The sequence below is a fragment of the Ranitomeya imitator genome, chromosome 3 (assembly GCF_032444005.1).
Source record: "Ranitomeya imitator isolate aRanImi1 chromosome 3, aRanImi1.pri, whole genome shotgun sequence".
Classification (NCBI taxonomy): domain Eukaryota; kingdom Metazoa; phylum Chordata; class Amphibia; order Anura; family Dendrobatidae; genus Ranitomeya; species Ranitomeya imitator.
In genome coordinates, this window is record NC_091284.1 from 839,118,458 (window position 1) to 839,135,755 (window position 17,298).

General features: G+C 42.5%; 1 protein-coding gene across 1 annotated transcript in view; it reads right to left on the reverse strand.

Annotated features, from left to right (window-relative positions):
- RHOG (ras homolog family member G) overlaps positions 1-17,053 on the reverse strand; it is a 47,029-nt gene extending 29,976 nt beyond the window's left edge. Inside the window, exon 1 of the mRNA XM_069759584.1 lies at positions 16,917-17,053. The gene's annotated coding sequence lies outside the window, so the exon portion shown is untranslated. The remainder of the gene's footprint in view (positions 1-16,916) is intronic.
- Between the last annotated feature and the right edge of the window lie 245 nt (positions 17,054-17,298).

Sequence of the window (17,298 nt, forward strand, 5' to 3'; positions counted from 1 at the left end):
CAATCAGGAATTTATCCAGGTACTCTCGGAAGATGTCATGCATAAAGGACTGAAACACTGATGGAGCATTGGCAAGTCCGAATGGCATTACTAGATACTCAAAATGGCCCTCGGGCGTATTAAATGCAGTTTTCCATTCATCGCCTCGCTTAATACGCACAAGATTATACGCACCACGAAGATCTATCTTGGTGAACCAACTAGCCCCCTTAATCCGAGCAAACAAATCAGATAACAACGGCAAGGGGTACTGAAATTTAACCGTGATCTTATTTAGAAGGCGGTAATCTATACAAGGTCTCAGCGAACCATCCTTCTTGGCCACAAAAAAGAACCCTGCTCCTAATGGCGACGATGACGGGCGAATATGCCCCTTCTCCAAGGACTCCTTCACGTAACTCCGCATAGCGGCGTGCTCAGGCACAGATAAATTAAACAGTCGACCCTTTGGGAATTTACTACCAGGAATCAAATCGATAGCACAATCCCAATCCCTATGCGGAGGTAGGGCATCGGACTTGGGCTCATCAAATACATCCCGGTAATCAGACAAGAACTCTGGAACCTCAGAAGGGGTGGATGACGAAATAGACAGAAATGGGACATCACCATGTACCCCCTGACAACCCCAGCTGGACACAGACATGGATTTCCAATCTAATACTGGATTATGGACTTGTAGCCATGGCAACCCCAACACGACCACATCATGCAGATTATGCAACACCAGAAAGCGAATAACCTCCTGATGTGCAGGAGCCATGCACATGGTCAGCTGGGTCCAATACTGAGGCTTATTCTTGGCCAAAGGCGTAGCATCAATTCCTCTCAATGGAATAGGACACTGCAAGGGCTCCAAGAAAAACCCACAACGCCTAGCATACTCCAAGTCCATCAAATTCAGAGCAGCGCCTGAATCCACAAATGCCATGACAGAATACGATGACAAAGAGCAGATCAAGGTAACGGACAAAAGAAATTTTGAATGTACCATACCAATGGTGGCAGACCTAGCGAACCGCTTAGTGCGTTTAGGACAATCAGAGATAGCATGAGTGGGATCACCGCAGTAGAAACACAGCCCATTCTGATGTCTGTGTTCTTGCCATTCAACTCTGGTCAAAGTCCTATCGCACTGCATAGGCTCAGGTTTATGCTCAGATAATACCGCCAAATGGTGCACAGATTTACACTCACGCAAGCGTCGACCGATCTGAATGGCCAAAGACATAGACTCATTCAGACCAGCAGGCATAGGAAATCCCACCATGACATCTTTAAGGGCTTCAGAGAGACCCTTTCTGAAAATAGCTGCGAGCGCACCTTCATTCCATTGAGTGAGTACGGACCACTTTCTAAATTTCTGACAATATACCTCTATCTCATCCTGACCCTGACACAGAGCCAGCAAATTTTTCTCTGCCTGATCCACTGAACTAGGTTCATCGTACAGCAATCCGAGCGCCAGGAAAAACGCATCGATATTACTTAATGCAGGATCTCCTGACGCAAAAGAAAATGCCCAGTCCTGAGGGTCGCCACGTAAAAAAGAAATAATGATCCTAACTTGTTGAACTGGGTCACCAGAGGAGCGAGGTTTCAAAGCCAGAAATAGTTTACAATTATTTTTGAAACTCAGAAATTTAGTTCTATCTCCAAAAAACAAATCAGGAATAGGAATTCTTGGTTCTAACATAGAATTCTGAACCACAAAGTCTTGAATATTTTGTACTCTTGCCGTGAGCTGATCCACACATGAAGACAGACTTCTAATGTCCATTGCTACACCTGTGTCCTGAACCACCCAAATGTCTAGGGAAAAAAAAAGGCAAACCACAGTGCAGAGAAAAAAAAATGGTCTCAGAACTTCTTTTTTCCCTCTATTGAGAATCATTAGTACTTTGGGCCTCCAGTACTGTTATGATCTGGTAATTCAGTACCACAATGGACATAAAAGTCAGAGCACATACAGTGATCTGACAATAACCCAAAAACATAGAACGAGCTCTGAGACGTGGGAACTCTGCTGACCGCAATCCCTAATCCTCTCCAACCACACTAGAGGCAGCCGTGGATTGCGCCTAACGCTCCCTATGCAACTCGGCACAGCCTGAGAAACTAGCTAGCCTGAAGATAGAAAATAAGACTACCTTGCCTCAGAGAAATACCCCAAAGGAAAAGGCAGACCCCACATATAATGACTGTGAGTCAAGATGAAAAGACAAACGCAGAGATGAAATAGATTTAGCAAAGTGAGGCCCGACTTTCTGAACAGAGCGAGGATAGGAAAGGTAACTTTGCGGTCAACACAAAACCCTACAAACAACCACGCAAAGGGGGCAAAAAGACCCTCCGTACCGAACTAATGGCACGGAGGTACACCCTCTGCGTCCCAGAGCTTCCAGCAAGCAAGAAAAAAACAAAATAAGCAAGCTGGACAGGAAAAAACAGCAAACAAATAGCAAAAGCGGAACTTAGCTATGCAGAGCAGCAGGCCACAGGAACGATCCAGGAGGAAACAGGTCCAATACTAGAACATTGACTGGAGGCCAGGATCAAAGCACTAGGGGGAGTTAAATAGAGCAGCACCTAACGACTTCACCACATCACCTGAGGAAGGAAACTCAGAAGCCACAGTACCACTCTCCTCCACCAACGGAAGCTCACAGAGAGAATCAGCCGAAGTACCACTTGTGACCACAGGAGGGAGCTCTGCCACAGAATTCACAACAAAAGGCATAAAGGTCGTTACTCCCTCGGTGTTCCGGCTACCGGGATTCTGCGCCTCAGCAGGAAGCAGCCTGTGTAGGGCTGGTCCCCTTCTGGTATCCTCTCCTTTGCTACGACTTCCTTGCACGCTCGCTGCAATATAGTTCTGCCTTCTGTGTGTCTCTTTCTAGGAGTGCAGCTCTGAGGGCATGCACAGCTCCGTGTCCTTCTCCTTCGTTCTCTGACAGGATCCCACCCCTGCCAGGGACCAACTAACTGAGCTCAGCAAGCAACTAACTAAGGCGAGCAGTTTTACCTATGTGGGGAGTGACCTAATAAATAGTAGCAAGAGCTGCCCCTGGTGGCCTGGAGTGTGAAATGTATTGCATGTTTGTGATACCTGGATGCAGTTATCCTTCTTTGCCTCCAAACGTAATATCACTCTCCCCGAGAGGAAAGCAATACCACTGCTATGACCAGGCCCCTGGGGCGCCGCAATACTGCTCCTATATACAAGAATATAACTACTATAATACTGCCCCTATGTACAAGAATATACCTACTATAATACTGCCCCCCTATGTACAAGAATATAACTACTATAATACTGCTCCTATGTACAAGAATATAACTACTATAATACTGCCCCTATGTACAAGAATATAACTACTATAATACTGCCCCTATGTACAAGAATATAATTACTATAATACTGCTCCTTATGTACAAGAATATAACTACTATAATACTGCTCCTATGTACAAGAATATAACTACTATAATACTGCTTCTATGTACAATAATATAACTACTATAATACTGCCCCCTGTGTACAAGAATATAACTACTATAATACTGCATCTATATACAAGAAAATAACTATTATAATACTGTCCCCCTGTGTACAAGAATATAACTACTATAATACTGCTCCTATGTACAAGAATATAACTACTATAATACTGCTCCTATATACAAGAATATAACTACTATAATACTGCTCCTATATACAAGAATATAACTAATATAATACTACTCCTATATACAAGAATATAACTACTATAATACTGCCCCTATGTACAAGAATATAACTACTATAATACTGCCCCTATGTACAAGAATATAACTACTATAATACTGCTCCTATGTACAAGAATATAATTACTATAATATTGCTCCTATGTACAAGAATATAACTACTATAATACTGCCCCTATGTACAAGAATATAACTACTATAATACTGCCCCTATGTACAAGAATATAACTACTATAATACTGCCCCTATGTACAAGAATATAACTACTATAATACTGCCCCTATGTACAAGAATATAACTACTATAATACTGCCCCTATGTACAAGAATATAACTACTATAATACTGCTCCTATGTACAAGAATATAACTACTATAATACTGCCCCTATGTACAAGAATATAACTACTATAATACTGCCCCTATGTACAAGAATATAACTACTATAATACTGCTCCTATGTACAAGAATATAACTACTATAATACTGCCCCCTATGTACAAGAATATTACTACTATAATACTGCTCCTATGTACAAGAATATAACTACTATAATACTGCCCCTATGTACAAGAATATAACTACTATAATACTGCCCCTATGTACAAGAATATAACTACTATAATACTGCTCCTATGTACAAGAATATAACTACTATAATACTGCCCCTATGTGCAAGAATATAACTACTATAATACTGCCCCTATGTACAAGAATATAACTACTGTAATACTGCTCCTATGTACAAGAATATAACTACTATAATACTGCTCCTATGTACAAGAATATAACTACTGTAATACTGCTCCTATGTACAAGAATATAACTACTATAATACTGCCCCTATGTACAAGAATATAACTACTATAATACTGCTCCTATGTACAAGAATATAACTACTATAATACTGCTCCTATGTACAAGAATATAACTACTATAATACTGCACCTATGTACAACAATATAACTACTATAATACTGCCCCTATGTACAAGAATATAACTACTATAATACTGCTCCTATGTACAAGAATATTACTACTATAATACTGCCCCTATGTGCAAGAATATAACTACTATAATACTGCCCCTATGTACAAGAATATAACTACTATAATACTGCTCCCATGTACAAGAATATAACTACTATAATACTGCTCCCATGTACAAGAATATAACTACTATAATACTGCCCCCTATGTACAAGAATATAACTACTATAATACTGCCCCCTATGTACAAGAATATAACTACTATAATACTGCCCCTATGTACAAGGATATAACTACTATAATACTGTTCCCTATGTACAAGAATATAACTACTATAATACTGCCTCTATGTACAAGAATATAACTACTATAATACTGCTCCTATGTACAAGAATATAACTACTATAATACTGCTCCTATGTACAAGAATATAACTACTATAATACTGTTCCCTATGTACAAGAATATAACTACTATAATACTGCCTCTATGTACAAGAATATAACTACTATAATACTGCTCCTATGTACAAGAATATAACTACTATAATACTGCTCCTATGTACAAGAATATAACTACTATAATACTGCCTCCTATGTACAAGAATATAACTACTATAATACTGTTCCCTATGTACAAGAATATAACTACTATAATACTGCTCCTATGTACAAGAATATAACTACTATAATACTGCTCCTATGTACAAGAATATAACTACTATAATACTGCTCCTATGTACAAGAATATAACTACTATAATACTGCCTCTATGTACAAGAATATAACTACTATAATACTGCCTCTATGTACAAGAATATAACTACTATAATACTGCTCCTATGTACAAGAATATAACTACTATAATACTGCCCCTATGTACAAGAATATAACTACTATAATACTGCCTCTATGTACAAGAATATAACTACTATAATACTGCCCCTATGTACAAGAATATAACTACTATAATACTGCTCCTATGTACAAGAATATAACTACTATAATACTGCCTCTATGTACAAGAATATAACTACTATAATACTGCCTCTATGTACAAGAATATAACTACTATAATACTGCTCCTATGTACAAGAATATAACTACTATAATACTGCCCCTATGTACAAGAATATAACTACTATAATACTGCCTCTATGTACAAGAATATAACTACTATAATACTGCTCCTATGTACAAGAATATAACTACTGTAATACTGCTCCTATGTACAAGAATATAACTACTATAATACTGCCCCTATGTACAAGAATATAACTACTATAATACTGCTCCTAGATGTGAGGTTGTGTTTTGTGGATCTCCTGATGTCTGGAGCAAGCCCACGGAGGGGCCACCCTGGGCAGGGAAACTTTTCAAGCAAGGCCCAGGCTTCCAGGCCTACACTTGGAAGAAACGCCCAAGCTGTTTCTAATGAGGATAATGATCCCAAAGTGATTTCTGAGGGAAGGAAAGCTCATAATGAAAGTAATAACCGCAGCAAGAAAGTGAGTAATGTGAAGGAACAAGGAAAAGCCATGGTTGTAGGCAAGAAAGTTCCAGTTAAGCAGTCGTCCGGCCAAGGCAGAGTGAAGTGCGATTAGGAGAATTCCAGAAGGAATCTACCGGTGAGAAGCTAAATGGAGGAAAGCCGCCTGCAGCTCAGGAGACGCCATCACCGGCCTCAGGTGTGCAGCTCAGGAGACGCCATCACCGGCCTCAGGTGTGCAGCTCAGGAGACGCCATCACCGGCCTCAGGTGTGCAGCTCAGGAGACGCCATCACCGGCCTCAGGTGTGCAGCTCAGGAGACGCCATCACCGGCCTCAGGTGTGCAGCTCAGGAGACGCCATCACCGGCCTCAGGTGTGCAGCTCAGGAGACGCCATCACCGGCCTCAGGTGTGCAGCTCAGGAGACGCCATCACCGGCCTCAGGTGTGCAGCTCAGGAGACGCCATCACCGGCCTCAGGTGTGCAGCTCAGGAGACGCCATCACCGGCCTCAGGTGTGCAGCTCAGGAGACGCCATCACCGGCCTCAGGTGTGCAGCTCAGGAGGCGCCATCACCGGCCTCAGGTGTGCAGCTCAGGAGGCGCCATCACCGGCCTCAGGTGTGCAGCTCAGGAGGCGCCATCACCGGCCTCAGGTGTGCAGCTCAGGAGGCGCCATCACCGGCCTCAGGTGTGCAGCTCAGGAGGCGCCATCACCGGCCTCAGGTGTGCAGCTCAGGAGGCGCCATCACCGGCCTCAGGTGTGCAGCTCAGGAGGCGCCATCACCGGCCTCAGGTGTGCAGCTCAGGAGGCGCCATCACCGGCCTCAGGTGTGCAGCTCAGGAGGCGCCATCACCGGCCTCAGGTGTGCAGCTCAGGAGACGCCATCACCGGCCTCAGGTGTGCAGCTCAGGAGACGCCATCACCGGCCTCAGGTGTGCAGCTCAGGAGACGCCATCACCGGCCTCAGGTGTGCAGCTCAGGAGGCGCCATCACCGGCCTCAGGTGTGCAGCTCAGGAGACGCCATCACCGGCCTCAGGTGTGCAGCTCAGGAGACGCCATCACCGGCCTCAGGTGTGCAGCTCAGGAGACGCCATCACCGTCCTCAGGTGTGCTGCTCAGGAGAAGCCATCACCGACCTCAGGTGTGCAGCTCAGGAGACGCCATCACCGGCCTCAGGTGTGCAGCTCAGGAGACGCCATCACCGGCCTCAGGTGTGCAGCTCAGGAGACGCCATCACCGGCCTCAGGTGTGCAGCTCAGGAGACATAGTAACATAGTAACATAGTTAGTAAGGCCGAAAAAAGACATTTGTCCATCCAGTTCAGCCTATATTCCATCATAATAAATCCCCAGATCTACGTCCTTTTACAGAACCTAATAATTGTATGATACAATATTGTTCTGCTCCAGGAAGACATCCAGGCCTCTCTTGAACCCCCCGACTGAGTTCGCCATCACCACCTCCTCAGGCAAGCAATTCCAGACTCTCACTGCCCTAACAGTAAAGAATCCTCTTCTATGTTGGTGGAAAAACCTTCTCTCCTCCAGACGCAAAGAATGCCCCCTTGTGCCCGTCACCTTCCTTGGTATAAACAGATCCTCAGCGAGATATTTGTATTGTCCCCTTATATACTTATACATGGTTATTAGATCGCCCCTCAGTCGTCTTTTTTCTAGACTAAATAATCCTAATTTCGCTAATCTATCTGGGTATTGTAGTTCTCCCATCCCCTTTATTAATTTTGTTGCCCTCCTTTGTACTCTCTCTAGTTCCATTATATCCTTCCTGAGCACCGGTGCCCAAAACTGGACACAGTACTCCATGTGCGGTCTAACTAGGGATTTGTACAGAGGCAGTATAATGCTCTCATCATGTGTATCCAGACCTCTTTTAATGCACCCCATGATCCTGTTTGCCTTGGCAGCTGCTGCCTGGCACTGGCTGCTCCAGGTAAGTTTATCATTAACTAGGATCCCCAAGTCCTTCTCCCTGTCAGATTTACCCAGTGGTTTCCCGTTCAGTGTGTAATGGTGATATTGATTCCCTCTTCCCATGTGTATAACCTTACATTTATCATTGTTAAACCTCATCTGCCACCTTTCAGCCCAAGTTTCCAACTTATCCAGATCCATCTGTAGCAGAATACTATCTTCTCTTGCATTAACTGCTTTACATAGTTTTGTATCATCTGCAAATATCGATATTTTACTGTGTAAACCTTCTACCAGATCATTAATGAATATGTTGAAGAGAACAGGTCCCAATACTGACCCCTGCGGTACCCCACTGGTCACAGCGACCCAGTTAGAGACTATACCATTTATAACCACCCTCTGCTTTCTATCACTAAGCCAGTTACTAACCCATTTACACACATTTTCCCCCAGACCAAGCATTCTCATTTTGTGTACCAACCTCTTGTGCGGCACGGTATCAAACGCTTTGGAAAAATCGAGATATACCACGTCCAATGACTCACCGTGGTCCAGCCAATAGCTTACCTCTTCATAAAAACTGATTAGATTGGTTTGACAGGAGCGATTTCTCATAAACCCATGCTGATATGGAGTTACACAGTTATTCTCATTGAGATAATCCAGAATAACATCCCTCAGAAACCCTTCAAATATTTTACCAACAATAGAGGTTAGACTTACTGGCCTATAATTTCCAGGTTCACTTTTAGAGCCCTTTTTGAATATTGGCACCACATTTGCTATGCGCCAGTCCTGCGGAACAGACCCTGTCGCTATAGAGTCACTAAAAATAAGAAATAATGGTTTATCTATTACATTACTTAGTTCTCTTAGTACTCGTGGGTGTATGCCATCCGGACCCGGAGATTTATCTATTTTAATCTTATTTAGCCGGTTTCGCACCTCTTCTTGGGTTAGATTGGTGACCCTTAATATAGGGTTTTCATTGTTTCTTGGGACTTCACCTAGCATTTCATTTTCCACCGTGAATACCGTGGAGAAGAAGGTGTTTAATATGTTAGCTTTTTCCTCGTCATCTACAACCATTCTTTCCTCACTATTTTTTAAGGGGCCTACATTTTCAGTTTTTATTCTTTTACTATTGATATAGTTGAAGAACAGTTTGGGATTAGTTTTACTCTCCTTAGCAATGTGCTTCTCTGTTTCCTTTTTGGCAGCTTTAATTAGTTTTTTAGATAAAGTATTTTTCTCCCTATAGTTTTTTAGAGCTTCAATGGTGCCATCACCGGCCTCAGGTGTGCAGCTCAGGAGACGCCATCACCGTCCTCAGGTGTGCAGCTCAGGAGACGCCATCACCGGCCTCAGGTGTGCAGCTCAGGAGACGCCATCACCGGCCTCAGGTGTGCAGCTCAGGAGACGCCATCACCGTCCTCAGCTGTGCAGCTCAGGAGATGCCATCACCGGCCTCAGGTGTGCAGCTCAGGAGACGCCATGACCGGCCTCAGGTGTGCAGCTCAGGAGACGCCATCACCGTCCTCAGCTGTGCAGCTCAGGAGACGCCATCACCGGCCTCAGGTGTGCAGCTCAGGAGACGCCATCACCGGCCTCAGGTGTGCTGCTCAGGAGACGCCATCACCGGCCTCAGGTGTGCAGCTCAGGAGACGCCATCACCGGCCTCAGGTGTGCAGCTCAGGAGATGCCATCACCGGCCTCAGGTGTGCAGCTCAGGAGACGCCATGACCGTCCTCAGGTGTGCAGCTCAGGAGACGCCATCACCGGCCTCAGGTGTGCAGCTCAGGAGACGCCATGACCGGCCTCAGGTGTGCAGCTCAGGAGACGCCATGACCGGCCTCAGGTGTGCAGCTCAGGAGACGCCATGACCGGCCTCAGGTGTGCAGCTCAGGAGACGCCATGACCGGCCTCAGGTGTGCAGCTCAGGAGACGCCATCACCGGCCTCAGGTGTGCAGCTCAGGAGACGCCATCACCGGCCTCAGGTGTGCAGCTCAGGAGACGCCATCACCGGCCTCAGGTGTGCAGCTCAGGAGACGCCATCACCGGCCTCAGGTGTGCAGCTCAGGAGACGCCATCACCGGCCTCAGGTGTGCAGCTCAGGAGACGCCATCACCGGCCTCAGGTGTGCAGCTCAGGAGATGCAGGCCGAGGAGGACATCACTGGAGAGACAGATACTCCAGGAGAAACGTGGTGACCGGCATGGCGAGCTCTGGACGCACAAGGTCGCAGTCAGGTGGCAGCAGTAAAAGTGCTGTGGAGCCACGAAACCAGCGGTGGTGAAAATCAAGGAGACATCTGGTCCCGTGAAGCCGGAGACATTGCTGATAGCTGGATCCCTGGAGGAGACGCCATGTGCACCTGAGCTGCAGCTCGCGGAGGAGATCCCAGGACTGGTCCAGACGCTCGGTGACTTACACCGGCTGCAGAAGCAGATAGACGCTGTCTAACAGCGGGGATCACACCGTGTGTGACCAGAGTCTGAACTCACTGGGTGGATGGCTGGGAAAAGTGGTGGGGGACATAGACTGCGTCCTAGAGAGGATGGGGCCCCTGGCGGAGACTTATAGGAACCAGGACCTGTTTGTGTCACACAAGCAGAACTCTGCAGGTTCCAGGTCACACATTGTCCCAGGTGGACCCCAGAAGCCGGTGCGGCCGGTGCTGCTTCTGCTTCCAGAAGGGTCCAATACTGCACCAGCAGCCTGCGGCAGATCGCAAGCAGCAACGTGTAGAGCAGATTCCAGCAGAGGTACCACAAGTCTCAGGATGTCCAGCGCAGCAGCCTGCTGCAGATTCAGTGCACATTTCAGCAGAGGGACTACAAGTCTCACAATGCCAAGCACAACAGTTGGGCAGTGGACATATGCCGGTAGTTACTGATAATGCCCAGCAGGGCTCTGATGCTGGGGATAACCGCGCTGTATCTGAGGGTCCGGAGCTTGGGGGAGCACAGTATCATTGGTGGACGCTGCGCAGTCTGATAATGACGATGATAACAATGTGCATGATGATGTCTGTGATTTCCCCCCATTAATTTCGAGCACACAAGGTCCTGCTGCAGACCCTCACCCTAATGTGACCCCACAGGTTCCCCCCAGTAATGCCTGGAGCCGTGGTGCTCCTATTCTTGTACATAGGGAGCAGTATTATAGTAGTTATATTCTTGTACATAGGAGCAGTATTATAGTAGTTATATTCTTGTACATAGGGGGCAGTATTATAGTAGTTATATTCTTGTACATAGGGGGCAGTATTATAGTAGTTATATTCTTGTACATAGGAGCAGTATTATAGTAGTTATATTCTTGTACATAGGGGCAGTATTATAGTACTTATATTCTTGTACATAGGAGCAGTATTATAGTAGTTATATTCTTGTACATAGGAGCAGTATTATAGTAGTTATATTCTTGTATATAGGAGCAGTATTATAGTAGTTATATTCTTGTACATAGGAGCAGTATTATAGTAGTTATATTCTTGTACATAGGGGCAGTATTATAGTAGTTATATTCCTGTACATAGGAGCAGTATTATAGTAGTTATATTCTTGTACATAGGGGCAGTATTATAGTAGTTATATTCTTGTACATAGGGGCAGTATTATAGTAGTTATATTCTTGTACATAGGAGCAGTAATATAGTAGTTATATTCTTGTACATAGGAGCAGTATTATAGTAGTTATATTCTTGTACATAGGAGCAGTATTATAGTAGTTATATTCTTGTACATAGGAGCAGTATTATAGTAGTTATATTCTTGTACATAGGAGCAGTATTATAGTAGTTATATTCTTGTACATAGGAGCAGTATTATAGTAGTTATATTCTTGTACATAGGAGCAGTATTATAGTAGTTATATTCTTGTACATAGGAGCAGTATTATAGTAGTTATATTCTTGTACATAGGAGCAGTATTATAGTACTTATATTCTTGTACATAGGGGCAGTATTATAGTAGTTATATTCTTGTACATAGGAGCAGTATTATAGTAGTTATATTCTTGTACATAGGAGCAGTATTATAGTAGTTATATTCTTGTACATAGGAGCAGTATTATAGTAGTTATATTCTTGTACATAGGAGCAGTATTATAGTAGTTATATTCTTGTACATAGGAGCAGTATTATAGTAGTTATATTCTTGTACATAGGAGCAGTATTATAGTAGTTATATTCTTGTACATAGGAGCAGTATTATAGTAGTTATATTCTTGTACATAGGAGCAGTATTATAGTACTTATATTCTTGTACATAGGGGCAGTATTATAGTAGTTATATTCTTGTACATAGGAGCAGTATTATAGTAGTTATATTCTTGTACATAGGAGCAGTATTATAGTAGTTATATTCTTGTACATAGGAGCAGTATTATAGTAGTTATATTCTTGTACATAGGGGGCAGTATTATAGTAGTCATATTCTTGTACATAGGATAACTATTATAGTAGTTATATTCTTGTACATAGGGGCAGTATTATAGTAGTTATATTCTTGTACATAGGGGCAGTATTATAGTAGTTATATTCTTGTACATAGGAGCAGTATTATAGTAGTTATATTCTTGTACATAGGAGCAGTATTATAGTAGTTATATTCCTGTACATAGGAGCAGTATTATAATAGTTATATTCCTGTACATAGGAGCAGTATTATAGTAGTTATATTCTTGTACATAGGGGCAGTATTATAGTAGTTATATTCTTGTACATAGGGGGCAGTATTATAGTAGTTATATTCTTGTACATAGGGAGCAGTATTATAGTAGTTATATTCTTGTACATAGGGGCAGTATTATAGTAGTTATATTCTTGTATATAGGGGCAGTATTATATTAGTTATATTCTTGTACATAGGAGCAGTATTATAGTAGTTATATTCTTGTACATAGGGGCAGTATTATAGTACTTATATTCTTGTACATAGGGGCAGTATTATAGTAGTTATATTCTTGTACATAGGAGCAGTATTATATTAGTTATATTCTTGTACATAGGAGCAGTATTATATTAGTTATATTCTTGTACATAGGGGCAGTATTATAGTAGTTATATTCTTGTACATAGGAGCAGTATTATATTAGTTATATTCTTGTACATAGGGGCAGTATTATAGTAGTTATATTCTTGTACATAGGAGCAGTGTTATCGTAGTTATATTCTTGTACATAGAGGGCAGTATTATAGTAGTTATATTCTTATACATAGGAGCAGTATTATAGTAGTTATATTCTTGTACATAGGGGCAGTATTATAGTAGTTATATTCTTGTACATAGGGAGCAGTATTATAGTAGTTATATTCTTGTACATAGGAGCAGTATGGATATGGTGTAATAGATATAGATGGTGGACACGGTGTAATAGATATAGATGGTGGATACGGTGTAATAGATATAGATGGTGGATACGGTGTAATAGATATAGATGACGGATACGGTGTAATAGATATAGATGGTGGACACGGTGTAATAGATATAGATGGTGGACACGGTGTAATAGATATAGATGACGGATACGGTGTAATAGATATAGATGACGGATACGGTGTAATAGATATAGATGGTGGATACGGTGTAATAGATATAGATGGTGGACACGGTGTAATAGATATAGATGACGGATACGGTGTAATAGATATAGATGACGGATACGGTGTAATAGATATAGATGGTGGATACGGTGTAATAGATATAGATGACGGATACGGTGTAATAGATATAGATGACGGATACGGTGTAATAGATATAGATGGTGGATACGGTGTAATAGATATAGATGACGGATACGGTGTAATAGATATAGATGACGGATACGGTGTAATAGATATAGATGGTGGATACGGTGTAATAGATATAGATGACGGATACGGTGTAATAGATATAGATGACGGATACGGTGTAATAGATATAGATGGTGGATACGGTGTAATAGATATAGATGGTGGATACGGTGTAATAGATATAGATGACGGATACGGTGTAATAGATATAGATGGTGGATACGGTGTAATAGATATAGATGACGGATACGGTGTAATAGATATAGATGGTGGATACGGTGTAATAGATATAGATGGTGGATACGGTGTAATAGATATAGATGGTGGATACGGTGTAATAGATATAGATGGTGGATACGGTGTAATAGATATAGATGACGGATACGGTGTAATAGATATAGATGGTGGATACGGTGTAATAGATATAGATGACGGATACGGTGTAATAGATATAGATGGTGGATACGGTGTAATAGATATAGATGGTGGATACGGTGTAATAGATATAGATGGTGGATACGGTGTAATAGATATAGATGGTGGATACGGTGTAATAGATATAGATGACGGATACGGTGTAATAGATATAGATGGTGGATACGGTGTAATAGATATAGATGGTGGATACGGTGTAATAGATATAGATGGTGGATACGGTGTAATAGATATAGATGACGGATACGGTGTAATAGATATAGATGACGGATACGGTGTAATAGATATAGATGGTGGATACGGTGTAATAGATATAGATGACGGATACGGTGTAATAGATATAGATGGTGGATACGGTGTAATAGATATAGATGGTGGATACGGTGTAATAGATATAGATGACGGATACGGTGTAATAGATATAGATGGTGGATACGGTGTAATAGATATAGATGGTGGATACGGTGTAATAGATATAGATGGTGGATACGGTGTAATAGATATAGATGGTGGATACGGTGTAATAGATATAGATGGTGGATACGGTGTAATAGATATAGATGGTGGATACGGTGTAATAGATATAGATGACGGATACGGTGTAATAGATATAGATGGTGGATACGGTGTAATAGATATAGATGGTGGATACGGTGTAATAGATATAGATGGTGGATACGGTGTAATAGATATAGATGGTGGATACGGTGTAATAGATATAGATGGTGGATACGGTGTAATAGATATAGATGGTGGATACGGTGTAAAAGATATAGATGACGGATACGGTGTAATAGATATAGATGGTGGATACGGTGTAATAGATATAGATGACGGATACGGTGTAATAGATATAGATGACGGATACGGTGTAATAGATATAGATGGTGGATACGGTGTAATAGATATAGATGGTGGATACGGTGTAATAGATATAGATGACGGATACGGTGTAATAGATATAGATGGTGGATACGGTGTAAAAGATATAGATGACGGATACGGTGTAATAGATATAGATGACGGATACGGTGTAATAGATATAGATGGTGGATACGGTGTAATAGATATAGATGGTGGATACGGTGTAATAGATATAGATGGTGGATACGGTGTAATAGATATAGATGACGGATACGGTGTAATAGATATAGATGGTGGATACGGTGTAATAGATATAGATGACGGATACGGTGTAATAGATATAGATGGTGGATACGGTGTAATAGATATAGATGACGGATACGGTGTAATAGATATAGATGGTGGATACGGTGTAATAGATATAGATGGTGGATACGGTGTAATAGATATAGATGACGGATACGGTGTAATAGATATAGATGACGGATACGGTGTAATAGATATAGATGATGGATACGGTGTAATAGATATAGATGGTGGATACGGTATAATAGATATAGATGATGGATATAGTGTATTTTATACATAGATGACGGATACGGTGTATTTTCTATATAGATGGCAGTATACATTGTATTTTAGTGTATTTTATATAGAGACTTTCCTTGTGAGTTCTGTGTTTTTTTGATATTCTTATGTTTTTCGGTTGAATTTGGGACGTTGACGGGCCTTAGTGTGGAGACCCCAGGGCCGCGCTCTCTCTGAAGAATGGGGCTTTCTTCTTGAGTAACTTCCTGTCTGCCGTGGATCCGGTACATGAGATCTCAGGGCGGGCCGCGCTGCTTCTCCATTCTATACGTGTGAATTGTGTCCGCCAACTCTCACCATTGCTCTACTCTAAGTTCTCACACTGGAAACCCCTCGTTTTTTGCAGTTTGTCCTTCTGCCTCTCCCATATTTTAGAGATGATGTCTGACTTCTTTATAGCAGATAGTTTCCATACTTCATCATTTTATTTCTATGGCACCAACATATTCTGGAACACTTTACAATTCCCACCACTCTGACGCATCTTTTCTAACCTCGATCCTAATAACCGTACCGTTCCCACCATCTCCTCGGTGGTCCAGATTCGTGTCACATCTTAGCCGGCCACTACACCATCTCCAATAGTTCCTTTCCCCTCACATAAGGGCCTGCTGGGCAACCTGGACTAGTCCGTACTCTACTTTTCAAACACAGGTTCCCAACAAGCCCCGTGACCCCTGGTTGCCCATATGGGCGCATGTGATGGGTCACAGTGCTACTTTACAACACCAAACCTCATTCTGCTCAGTGGTGCTATATGCCGGTGTTCACACTATTGCACATCTACCTTTTTAATTATTAGCATAGTCCCACAGAGGAGCTAGGATTAGATTGCGAGATTTCAGGGCAAGTTCTTTTGATGAATGTAGAGTAGGTTTGGGACCTTCTAATCTAAGTTTCATCTTTTTGGTGACTCCAACCTTTGACTATCAAGATTGTAGTTTATAATAAGCAGCAGAGGCTCCACTACATTTATCACCCAATAGGTGAATGCTGATCTCGAAAGGTTGTCGGTCAGCCTTGGGTTGACTCATATTGGTGAATATCTGCAGAGCTAGAGGACGCACTTACCTCTCATATCTCTGGACAGGACAGATGTCTTCTGAGTTACTTAAGACGCCTTTTCAATAAGGGCCGGAGGGTTTGTGTAGCTCTCAGGAGGGAGGTAGATCCTCAGTACTCAGGCTCTGGTCCTTGGGTCAGTTGACTAAAGGAGCCTTCTGGTGGCACTGGTTGGTTTTGGCTGGCAGAAGATGTTTTGGCTCTCGGAGATGGCCTCTACTTGGAAGTGATGGACTTGGGTGGAAGGACTTGGTTTTAGGAGAGAGAAAATGTTCTTGGATGCCAAGGAAGAAACTTTTGGATTTCACTCTTAGCCTATTGGAGAAGAATGTGGTCTCAGGGATGTCAGAGGTGGATCTAGAGATTGGAGATGGATTCAAGGGGCAAGAGG